The sequence below is a fragment of the Tenrec ecaudatus genome, chromosome 2 (genome assembly GCF_050624435.1).
Source record: "Tenrec ecaudatus isolate mTenEca1 chromosome 2, mTenEca1.hap1, whole genome shotgun sequence".
Lineage (NCBI taxonomy): Eukaryota > Metazoa > Chordata > Mammalia > Afrosoricida > Tenrecidae > Tenrec > Tenrec ecaudatus.
Window position 1 is genome coordinate 55,346,241 of NC_134531.1, and position 12,906 is coordinate 55,359,146.

General features: G+C 48.8%; 1 pseudogene; it reads left to right on the forward strand.

Moving 5' to 3' along the window:
* The first annotated feature begins 11,063 nt into the window (after positions 1-11,063).
* Positions 11,064-11,198, forward strand: LOC142440796 (thymosin beta-10 pseudogene; annotated as a pseudogene).
* The last annotated feature ends 1,708 nt before the right edge of the window (positions 11,199-12,906 follow it).

Below are 12,906 nucleotides of genomic sequence, written 5' to 3' on the forward strand. Positions count from 1 at the left end.
CTGACCCACTGAGACATTATTATAGGGAAGGGTTTTCTGTGTCTGTCAGTCTTTACAGGAGTAGAAAAGCTGGGGGTCTCTAACTGCCCTACATGTAACCCAGAATGCCACCTGTGAATACCCATTACTCAAAAGAGCAGAAGGCATTTGTTGGAGAGCAATGGCACAGCTGTCTGCATGGCCCCCCTAAGAGGAGAGGCAAGGGCAACGACAGGCTGGCCTGCTGTATTCAGACGGTTTGTATCAATCACGGCTCATAAACTTGTCCCTTTCTCTGGACCCAGCTCCCCACAGACAGACCAAACCACCCAACCCAAAACGCCACCCACTCCCCGACACTGCCCAGTGTCAGCCAAGATTCTAGGCCAGTCTGTTTCCCTTCTGTTTCCTCAGCTGCCTCCCTGCTTCACGACTGCTGACCACGTAGGGGCTCCCTTCATTCTGTGACTTGATGCCAGACTCTGCTTCTCCGGGTTAGACATAATGCGTCTCTCTCTGTCCAGGACTTGGGTTGGGTCTCCTGCCCCAGTGATTCTGTCTTCATCCCGAGTAAACGTCTCGTTGCATCTATCTAGCCTGGCTCTCAGGACTGTACCCTGAGCATCGGCTTCCAAGATGGGGGGCCCTTGAGGTGAGGCCCGTGGCCCCCCTCAACAGAAGTCACCATGCTCGGCATCAATGACGAGCTGCCCGAGGAAACACCTCAGAGCAGATGAGCTGCTAAGTGATGGCAGAGTTGGGGAAGCCGGGACAGCTTCCACTACTGAGGCTGGCTGGGAGCAGCAGCTGGTGAGGTAGACAGAACAACAGACTACTGAGAATGCTCCCACTGCTTCCTGTTGGTGTAGGGAGAGCCCGGAAATATTCCAGATAAGAGGCTCACTAGGGAGCTCAAATCTTGGCCCTGTCACTTTGTAGGCCAGTGCACTTGGGCAAAGTTCCTGGGGGCGGGCAATGGTGTCCCCACCCCGGGGCTGCTAGGAGGAGTCAAAGGAAACTGGCGAGACTATGTAAGCACGCTGCTGGCAGAGGGAACGGGCCTAAGATTCGGGATCCGTGGTTGTTGGCATTTTGCTTACTCTTTGCCTTTGTGTGGGGACCTTCTTGGCTAGAAGGTCTGACTCTTTCTGCGCCCACGCAGATGTAGAGAACGTAAAAACAGATTCGCGGGAGGGAGCTGATGGCTGCTCAGCCACATCACCTGAGTGAGGGGGAGGAGGCCGACCCCAGATCGCTCTATTAACATCGTGGGCTGCTTGTTGGTCTCTACTTCAGTGGGATCATTCCAGTGTGATAACATCCAGGGTGAGGAGGGAGACTTGAATTTTCTCTAGCTGTTCCTCAGTGAGGAGAATGAACATTCTCCCACTGGGTATTGTGGAAGGCACCAGACAATGTGTGTGTGTGGGGGGTTCCCACCAAATATAAAGCAAAGAAAAACTCCTGTTGACCTCAGATCTCCCACATAGGGGGCAGCTGGGGGTCCTGGGGTCACAGTTACATCCCAGCTTATTTTCCTACCCCTGAATCTCCTGTCGGTACTCTTGTTTTGCTACCAAAATGCACGTTGCTGACCTAGCACTTAAAGGGAAGTGGCATGGGCAGGTACAGTCAATGTCCATTCACAGTGAGCCTAACGGTCAGGGCAGAACTGCCCCTGTGGGTTTCTAAGACTGTATCTCTTTACAGGAGTAGAAAGCCTCGTCTTTTCCCAAAGGAGCGACTGGTGGTTTCCAACTACTGACCTTGAACTAGCAGCCCACTATGTAACCCATTATGCCACCACCGGGGCTCCTCAACTAACACTTAGTGAGTTTTCATGTTGGCTGCTAACCACAAGGTCAGCAGTTCGACTCCACCAGCAGCTTCTTGGAAGAAAGGTGAGACTGTGTGCTCCTGTAAAGATTTTCAGCTTGAGAAACCTTATATAGGCGCATTATGAGTCAGAATTGATTTGGGTTTGGGATTGGGGAGTAAATAACACTACTTTGCAGAGGCCTCCATTTGTGTCTGTACTCTGATAATCCAGAGATGAGACAATGGAGAGGAGCATATCACAGTGAGACGCATAGCTGGCAATCTGTCCAAGACATCAGGACATCACATATTTGAATTTACCAGGCTATCCCAGAGTGAGAAATCATCTAGCCATATAATCGGATTCTGCAGCTGTGCACACCAGCCTGCACAGCGACCCATATATAAGAACTGGGACACTTTAGCTTGCAATAGCCACAGATGGTTGTCATACAAGAAAGCACCCACCACCCCGCCCCCTGCCCACCCACCCACCCACCCACACACAGTAAAGGAGATATACGCTTACCCATGAGGGAAAACATCAGGTGACTGTGGGAAAAGGTATGTTAAGGCACTTGTTTCTAACTTGGTACTGACACGGTTATGTCCCAGGGCAATCAAGAGACTCGCTGAGAGGAATGGGTCTGATATGTGGACTGGAAGCAACAGGGGGCAAGGCCAGGCTTGTTTACTTGGGGTTTTGATGACAAAAGGCTGATGCTCATAACATGGATATTTAGGCCAGAAAACTAGAATTAGGAATGGTTTCCCACGAGGGGCACAGCTGCCTGTTCCGACGGCTCTTCAGGAGAACGTGACTGAACTGAACAGTGCTGAAAGGGAGGGTATTTACCTGGAAGGCTGTATACCGCAAAGGACCCCTAAAACGGGCAGAAAGAAAGCAAGTATCTAGAAACAGATGCACGTTCAGTCCCAGCTATAGACTCCATGGCAATCTGACTGCCAGTAGAACGGGCTGCCTCTGTGATTGTTGGCAGCCCCGAGTTTACCGGATCATCTCCTGCAGGCTTCGGAGCCCAAACCAAGCAACGTGCCTTCCTCGTCCTGACACCCTAATTTTATGTGTTGGTCTCGGACTCAGTGGTTGGTCAGCCCCGGGTCACGGAGACCCAGGTGCCACTGGATGAAGTGCGGCCTAGTCCTGCCCCACTCCCTCGGGTTGTGGAAAGGGCCGATCTCATCCACATTGTGTCCATTAGCTGGTTCTCTACACCACCAGGACTTTCTTCCTACTCAGTCTTCATCTGAAGCTTGGCTGAAACCTGTCCCAGCCTCCCGGAGGGACAGATAGAGGGGTACATGGGTGCATTAGCTAGGAATGAAAGCTGGGTCCCCGACATGCCAATCCAGAAGTCCATGCAGAACCATCAAACTACCCAAGTCGAACCCACAGCCATCCATCCAGTCCATTCTACTTCATAGTGACCATATAGGACAGGGTACGCCGGCCTTTTTAAGGGTTTTAAGGCAGTAAATCTTTATGGGAGCTGATGGCCCATCTTTCTGCTCCTGGATTTGAACTGTTGGCCTTGTGGTTGGCTGCCCAGTGTTTAACCCACTGCACAGCCAGGAATCCTTTAGCGCACCAACACTGCAATCTAAAAGAAAAGCAAAAGGCAGGGGAGTAAGTTCACGTTCTCCCTGTCAGGCTGGCTCTCAGAGTCACCCAGTGTCCCTTGGCCCAGCGTTCCTTCCCTACAGGACACAGTGACCTTGGACCGCTGTTTGCTCTGCAATACCACTTATAAATGGCCACACGGCCGCCAACATGCAGTCTTTCTTACGATCTGGCTACACCACATGAAAGCCTGTAAGTGAACCATGTCATGTTAACAAGGTGGTGCTGGGAAAAGTGTGTGTGTGTGTGTGTGTGTGTGTGAAAGACAGACAGAGAGAGAGAGAGAGAGAGAGAGAGAGAGAGAGAGAGAGAGAGAGAGAGAGAGAGAGAGAGAGTTGTGTGTATTTCTATTGAGTTATTTACTTCTGATGCCTGGTGGCATCATGGTGACACATGGCTGCTAACTTCAAGGCCAGCAGTTTGAAACCATCAGCCCCTCCTTAAGAGAATGAGGGGGCTTTCTACTCCTGTAAAGAGTTACAGCCTCAGAAACTCACAGGGGCAGTTCTGCTCTGGCCTAGCCTATAGGGTCACTATGAGTTGGCATTGACTTGATGGCAGTGTTTTTTTTTTTTGGGGGGGGTTGATTGATTTCCATGATAAGAAGCAATGATGTTTGCTTTAATGTGACCCCATGCTATGTGTTCTGTGTTCTGTGAAAGCTTAGCACTGCCTCACAGGGCTTCCTAGGCTGTAATCTTCCCTCCTGCAGAGCTGCCCTGGGCTGGCTCGACCTCCTGACCTTCTGGCTTGCTGTCACTCTCTTAACCATGGTGCCACCATTGCTCCTTTCAGTCACAGAAGAATGACGGTGCATTAATGGCCTGCCCTCCTGAGTCCTGCCTCTGCCTGCCCTACTTTATAGGAAAGAAAGCACAACGATTCTGCTGACCTGTGGATCCGCTCCTAGTACAGCGCTTCTCAACCTGTGGGTCGCAAACCCTTTGCGGGGCGAACCACCCTTTCACAGGGGCCGCCCGAGTCATAACAGCAAAATGACAGTTATGAAGTAGCAACAAAAATAATGTTATGGTTGGGGGTCCACTACCACATGAGGAACGGTGTGAAAGGGCCGTGGCATTAGGAGGGTTGAGATCCACCCAGCACATCCCTCCTCAATGTCCCCACAGGCTCCCTAGTGGAGTCAGAGTCAAAGCCATGTCCACGGTGGCAGGAGGCTTTCCCACTCCCATTCTGGACCTTGCCCGCCCTCGGGCGCGTGACCTCAGCCTCGTGGGTCCTTCTGGGAACACGTGCTGGCTTCTCCCCTGGAGCCTCCGGTTCCCTTGGCTCGAAACAGCCTTTCCTCCCATACAGCTGCACGTCCCCTTCACAGCGGGCCAGGCCCAGGCGATTCTATTTGAAATGGCCCCTCCTAGCCTACCCCCGTCCTACGGCCCTTTTATTTGCACATTTCTCCCCAGAGCTCATCAAGTCCTGTCGCACGTGGCTCGATTGTGCTATGATGTGCCGCCACGCGATTGTCAGTCGGCTGGACTGCAGCGGGGGAGTGCGTTGCCATTAGGCTGAAAACGATGTCACCGGCTGTTGAACTGGTAGCAGTCGTTCAACCTGTTGTGTGAGATAAAGTCTGACGAGGAAGGAAAACCTGGCGAGCTACTCTGCAAGGTCAGCCAACGGCTACCCAATGGCACCCAACAGAATGCGGCGCGGTCCTCGGGAGGGGTCATTTCTGGAGGTGCACACTGTCCTTGGTGAGACAGAGTGCCCGAGGGAGTGCGGTGGGAGAGCTGGCACAATGAGCACCGCAGTGGGCTCCAACGTGCCGGTCCCTCAGTGGTTGAGATACTCAATTCATCCGGCCCTCCTTCCCACAGCTCCTTTGTGCTGAGTCACATCGGGCCCCTTCCTGTGGCTACCGCGCCATTCTGGAGGGGTCTCTGCTCCAGGGTCAAGGTGGTCTTAAATCCTGACCTTGGTAGAGGTGTGCACCAAGCCACAGCCTTTGTTTCCTTGGGGTGTCTTTAAGACTGCTTTAGTAGAGGGTGTCCGAGGTGCCCCCGGAGGGGAGTGGGTTACACTTTAGGCTGCCAACTGCAAGGTCAGCAGTTTGAAACCAGCAGCTGCTCCCTGGGAGAAGAGGAGGGTTTCTACTCCCACAAGAGTGACGGTCATGACAGTCCGCAAGGGCAGTTCTAATTTATCCAATAGGAGCGCAATGAGTCTGAAGCGACTTGATAGTAGTGAGTTTGGTCTTTGTGTTCGTTTGTTTTGCTAGAAGGCGGCACTTGAGATGCCATCCTTCCTTTTCCCTGGGGGTATGATCTGCTGCGACATAAACCACACCTCCAGCCAAGCCATTCCTCAGTATGGGAGAGCCATCTGGGACACAGAGGACGATCACAGGAGGCCCTGGAAGCGCAGGTCTGAGATCTCTGTCTGCAGTGGCGGAGGCCACGGAGAGGAGGCGCACAAGAGACTCTGGCACAGCTACTCGGAGCAGTAGCTCCGAGACGGTGAGACACTCGATCTTCAGATGGCCCGAGACTATGGCACCGTGAGACGGTCACAGGCAGACTGCCTCTCTGGATCACAGCTGAAAAGGTCAAGGGACCACGTCGCTGAAAGGCCGAGGACCACAGAGAGACTCAGTTGCTGGCTGAGGAGCAGTGTTGGTGTGCACAATGACTGTGTCCTTACTGTTTACTGATACAGACCTGTGGGGACCTATTAGCCCCCCCCCCCCCTAATAAGCCGCCTTCATGCTAAGAACCACCTGTGAGTTCTGTGTGGCCACTGCGGTGGACTATTGAACCCACCGTAGACACGGAGTCCCCTGAGGGGAAGGGCTGGTGTCAGAAAAAGTAAAGAAGAGGTTCACGAAGGCATGTCTGACTCTTGCCTTATGACAACAGGAAAGCCAGGGGAGGTCAGTTAGGTCCATCTCCAGCATTGTTTATTGCAGCTGAGATGACCAGACCACATCTGTCCATCCACCCATTCATCCATCTACCTAGTTATCGGAATGTAAGCAGAACATTTTATCTTCTTTGCTCATGAACAAACTCCGACAGCTAGAATCGTGCCTGGCCCAATGCTGGCATCAGGTGCTGCGCGTCAGTTCAAACTCACAGCGAGCAATGCTGCCGTGCGTGTCCTGCGCAGTCAATATTGGTGTGACGAAGGCAGTGTTACTGCTCACTTCATCCTACTTATCACGTGCTGAGGTTATCAACGTGGCTCTACTGAAAATAAGCTTTTCTGCTTAGTTTTTAACATGGCCAGAAATGAGTCACTTATTTAAAGCCAGGCTCAGAAGCCACTAAGGAGGATGATCAGTTCACTGGGGAGAAGAAACCTGCCAAGTGTCTGGGGTTACTGTTGGGGACGCTGGCCGTCTCCTGTCTGACCATGTCTCCACAGGGAAGGCAAGGGGCAGGAGCTGGGCTTCAGAGGACACGAAGAGTCTACAATTTGAGAGCTGGTGTTGGGAAATATAAAAGTCATCTTGATTATGCACGTTTCACAAGTATTTGCCAACATGGCTAGTCCTGTAGGAGGGGCTCATGTCAAGGGGGGCCCCACGTTGAGCCCTGTTCGTTTCCCAGTAAACCCACTGGCCAGATGATGGCAAGCAAGAAAGGACCAGGCAAGAGAAGACACAGCTGAAAAGCGATGTATTTTCTCAAACGGCAAATGACTAACAGGGATAGATTTTTTAAAAAAAATTCAATTCCCTTCCTTTCTTCTTTTTTCCCTTCTTTTCTTTCTTTCTCCCTCCCTCCCTTTTGTTAGTCCAATCAGCGATCATCAGCTAGCCCTGGGAGAGCAAAACTGACATCTTAGGATCTGTTGGATGATCAAGAGAAAGTTTGCTCCAAACCACACCTTGTCTTATGGTATAATCTGATTTTATTTGTGAGGGGTGGGGTTTTCTAACCCGGCTCTCAGTCTCACCACTGGCTATTAATCTGCGAGGCTCAAGACTTCCTATGCACTAGACCTAACTGAATGAATGATTACATGAGGAAATCATCTGTGATGGCTGAACTATTGAATGGATGACATGTGGATGTGCCAAAATAAGTGCTAAAAAAGTGAGAGCCTGCAATCAATGGCATGAAACAAAGCGTAGATGAATTGTTGCATGGAAAACTGATCCGTCCTGGGAACATCCGCCCATGTCACATTACGAAGCCAAGTCACATTACGGGGTGGTTAAATGATGAATCCTTTGTGAAAGCGCTTGCCATTTAAAATGTTGTCTATCAAGCGGATTAAATAATCATAGGCAAGATAATTCTTGAAAACAAAAATTGCAATAGTTGGACAACAACTGCTATTTAAAAAGATAAAAAGATAACCAGATTTGATTTTTTTCTCTCTTCATGAATGGATACGAAAACTCATACACCATGTTTTTCTTTGGGTCTGACTTCTCCCTCAAACAGGCCAGGAAACCATTCTCCCGCCCTGCTATTAAATCTATTTTGGAGAAGTGATATTACTCAGTTTTTTGACCTCAATGACCCAGACAGATGGAGCGTTCTGCTTTAAGGTGGGTAGACAAGAAGAGAAAGGGTCCCCCAAATGCGTGTCCTAAATTAGATAGTATTTCTTAAGCACTCCAAAGAATAATAACATTGGAAGGTCATAAACCACTGTGCTGTTCTCCAATTCTTGGATGAACCACCAAAGTGTTGCTCTTCTGACTCAAGAGCAGACCGCTCCCGGTGTTATGTACATCCTGGTTTGCATTCTCTGGTGGTTATCCACCCAGCATTTTCAGACGGGATAGGCTTAGGAGGCTGTTGGGTCTATTTTCACATGGACTTGGAAGTGTCCGGACTTTTTTCCACGTTTGTGCGAAATGATTTTGTCTATAATCTTGACTAAAGACATAATGGTGCTGGCAAAGTGTAGAATTCAATAATCAGGAGTGTGGGATGTGGCCAATTCCGAGCGCTTCCTGCCAAATCCCATTCTCCACTTGGCCTGGGCACAGTAAAACCTCCTGAGTATGCTTCCCTTGAAATTAGACTTGGTCACATGATGGGATGTGAGCAGAAGTACTGCCTGCGTTTTGGGGGTACTAGCTCAGAACTCCTCCACATGCCATCTCACCAGGCTTTCTTCTGCCAGCTAGATACAGGCGACGAAGTCTGAAAGGTGGTGGGGGTAATAGGAAAGGTTCCTGACCTGCCCTCCTAGACACCACCCTTGACAGTTTAGCAACAGACAATAAACTTACTTTATTTAGTGATTTAATATATATCATATCATTCCATAGTTTAATCGTGTCAAACAGAATTCTAAAATTGCTACCAGAATCTATTCCTAAACCTTCTTTTTCTACATGGACTCCTTGACATGGTCTTCTCTTCAACCCCCTCCTCCACATCTGTACCCTCTTTCCCCCAGAACCCCTATTCTACTCGCTGTTCATCAATCTGGGCTCACCAATCCTGGGTTTCATATATCAAAAAACGGAAAACCATATAACACAGCTTCAAGAGGGTGACCCCCAATGACATGCCACCTCTGAGGTACACCCTAATAGAAACAAACAAAAGCCAAACCAAAGATACAGAAAAATTTGGACAACAGATCATGTAGCATGACAATGTTTTAACTCTTCAAGTGAGATTTACAGCTTTGATCTATACTCATCTCTCCAATTCTCTCTGTTTAGTAAGCACTTTCCTCCCCTCTCTCAATTGTAGATAGAGGGACCTCTCCAGACACTTACTTCCGATGTAGTCCCACAAATGAACCGTGGGCTTCCACTCCTAAAGACACTTTATTATGCGCGATCACAGCCTAACCACCAGATGAGTGCTGTCGATTAACCACATCCACCCTCCCCTTGCCGTTAGCACTGGCAATATTGAAATGAATTAAGATTTGAAACATTTCATATTCAGTCCACGTCTGCGTCAAGAAAACAAGGGGTCCCCCCGAGGCACACAGGAAACCGACCGTCTTTTTACTTCTTACGCCATTTTCACACTTGGCGTGAAGCTTCCTTGGTTATACATATCTTCTTCGTGAAGATGTTTCTTATCATCCAAGGTCCTAAGAGGTGCTAGAGAATATGTTGATAATCATGACATGTGGTTGTGGTTTGTTCTGTAAGGACTGAGTCAGGCCCCCTCTGCTCTGCCTTGGTGATAGTCACAAAAGTTACACATGACCAGCTCCAGCAGGACACTGATGCAGGAACTTCTCTGTGGGTGCCACCAGCGTGGGCTTCTGCAGGTGACCTCCACGGGCATTTGGATGCATGCTTCACTTGGCTTCACGGGACCTTGCATAGAGCAGGTATACAGCATGGGCTTCCTTCGGTCGGAGTGGCTTTCCAGACTACAGTGATTTCTTCTATATGCACAACTCTGATGTATAAGCCAGACCGATGGGAAAGTTGTTCAGCGTCTTCCCCGTTTACTCATCCAGAATAGGACCTTTGTTGGATTCTGGGTTGAGGGTGCTTGAATGGTTAGCAATGTTCTAGGCTGAATCAGACACTTAAGGTCTCTCGTGGTTTGTACTCAAAGACTAAACATCTTACGGAGTCTTCTTTCTTAGAGAAGAAAACAATAAATGACCGAGTCACAGCGCTAAATGCCTTGTGAAGTAATACTGCTGTTATTATTGGGGGCCGTCAAGTGGCTTCCAATTCGTAGCAACCCATGGACAACAGAACGAAACACTGCCTAGTCCTGCATGATCCTCAAAACTGGTCCTTTGTCAGAGCCCATGAGGGCAGGCACTGTGTCCATCCAGAACAGAACAGTGTTTAGTTTAAACTCGCATTCAAAGAGCTGCAAGGTATTCTTGAGGCAAGAGACGGGATTGCCACGTTAGAGATCAAACACGAGGGATCCGCACATTCTGGAGGCCAGGCAGCAGCTTCCAGAGCAGAGGCATGTATATATTCTACAAATATTCACAATTCTAACATCCTGCCGTCGAGCTGCCTCAGGCTCTGTTGGACAGAGTAGAACCGTCTCTGTGGATTTCCAAGCCTGTAGATCTTAATGGAAGGAGAGCACCTCATCTTTCTTCCTTGGAGTGGCTGATGGTTTCAAACTGTTGACCTTACAGTTAGCAGCCCACTGTGTAACTCACTACGCCACCAACGTTTTTCAAATATTCCTCAGTTACTTAGTATTGCCAGGCACTGCTGAAAAGAGGAAAATTGCTCTCTGAGTAGCCACAGGACTGTCATTCTTCCATTGGGTATCTGCTCCCAAGTCAAAGTGCATTCCCTCATCTCAAAATGAATGGGGAAATAGTTAATCCTATTGACTTGCCAAGCCCATGACTAAGAAAACTGCCCAGCTGTTGTCTAAGTTCTTCTGACCTCTTCGCTAATCATCTCAAGCTGTGAAACAATAGCGTTGTCAACATTCTTTGCTTTGACATTAACTATGTTTCCAGAAAAGATCAAGTTCAGTTTTATTTCTTCCGCTATTAAAATTCCCCACATTTTCACATAATGACATCTCTCAAACACTTGGATATAGTCACCCACTTGTGCAAACTCACTGAATTTCTGAAAAGATGGTGGGATTTACGGTCTCTTGCTGCAGCGCTGAGAGTGGGATCGCCCGGGAGCTCGTCCGGAAGCCGGAAGCCGGAAGCCAGGGATTGCCTTAAGAAAATGGCAGACAAGCCAGACCTGGGAGAAATTGCCAGCTTCGATAAGGCCGAGCTGAAGAAAACGGAGACGCAGGGGAAGAACAGCCTGCCGACCAAAGAGACCATTGAGCAGGAGAAGCGGAGTGAAATCTCCTAACCCGGGAGGATTCGCGCCCCCCTCCATCGTCCACCAGGCTGCTGTGGAGGAAGTCACCTGCAAGATGGACACGAGCGACAAGCTGCACTGTGAACCCACGGGCCTCCGGGTCCCCGAAGGGACAACCAAATTCTCAGGTCTGCCCTGGGATACTATAGAAAATTATTTGTATGATTAATGAAAATAAAACACACCTCGTGGCATTAAAAAAAAAAAGATGGTGGTATTTACTTCCATGTAGTTTGTCTCCTTTTCTCGTTCGTTGCAGAATTGATTCTGTATATTCTTGGCTCTTGTTTGTGGAACGTTTCCTGTTTTGTTGCTTTCAATAACTAGTTTGTGCTTTTTAATACATCCAAAATGGTGCGTAGAGCTCTGAACCCCGTGAAAAGAAAGCCCTTCCTACGGAGCCGGTCTCTCGGCCCAGCAGAGTTCTCTAACTGGCTGGCCAAGGTCAAGCTGGGCTGTCAGCATTCGCTGATAGAGTTTCCTAAGAGCAATTTCATCTCACTCCTTAAAGCGACAGCCTGGCTTTCCAATGCTTCAAAGAGGACTTGGACTTTGTAATCCTGGGCATGGCATCAGGAAAGACCAGTCCCTGGAAAAGGACATCATGCCGCATGCTGGGTCAAGTAGAGCGGCAAAGAAAACGAGAAAGACCCTGACAAGCTGGACTGACATAGTGCGACGACAATCATGGGCTCAGACCTGAAAACAATTATGAAGACGACGGAACAACTGTGGACAGGGCAGTGTTTCTGCTGTGGATAGCGTTGCCTTGATTCAAACCGACTAGACAGCACCTGCCAACATAGATGGTGATGGTTTTGATACGCTGGTCATAAAATGCTGCGTTCTGAGTTATGCCACCATGATGTAAGTATGTAAACAAGACCTCAATCTCTGGACAGTCTTCCGAACGGAAGTCCACTGGCGGTTATGGAAATGGAATTGTGCTTCCTCTTAGGGACCAGAAAAATACATCTTTTAAAATATTTTTTCAAACCCTAAGCTAAGATAGTCAGCAAAAGAATGTTGTCTTTTTAAACGGAAGTGGATGGGGAAAAGAGAAAGGAAGAGAGAACGTCAAATATGATTATACGCTGTGCTGACCTTTGAAGCGTAATGTTGACCAAATTTTAACAAGCAGCCCGGAGAATTACAGAGTGAGCATGGTGATTTTACGTCACTAAATCCAAAGCAGATATTTCACAAACTTCTCCTGTAAATATTTTTCAGGTTTCTCCCTTACCTTTCAGTGTTTTAAAAATCTTAAAAGGCAACTTTCTCCGCCACCCCTCCCCCCAGCCTTTATTTTTCTTCTTCTGAGAATTCAGGACTAAAATGTAAACTTCCCAAGTGGACAAAAACATCCAAACCACATCAATGCTTATTCTGCTTTTGGGTTCTTCATGCAGAGCTGTCCAGGGAACTTGCAATGTAATTACAAGTGTGCAGGCCATCATCCTAAACACCACTCATCCCACTAACGCACTTGGCTCCTCAGGTCACATGACAGGGTTGAAAATAACCGCTCAGAGCACTTTAGGGGTATGCCCATTAATCACACTCTGAGTTCCACCCATACCTCTGACAAAGAAATGCAGCAGTGACCTGCCTTGGGGGAGAATCAGTCAATGGGTAGCACAGAATGTTCACACTGGACAACTGAACTGACTATTGATGTGAAGGTTGCTAAAGGAACCCA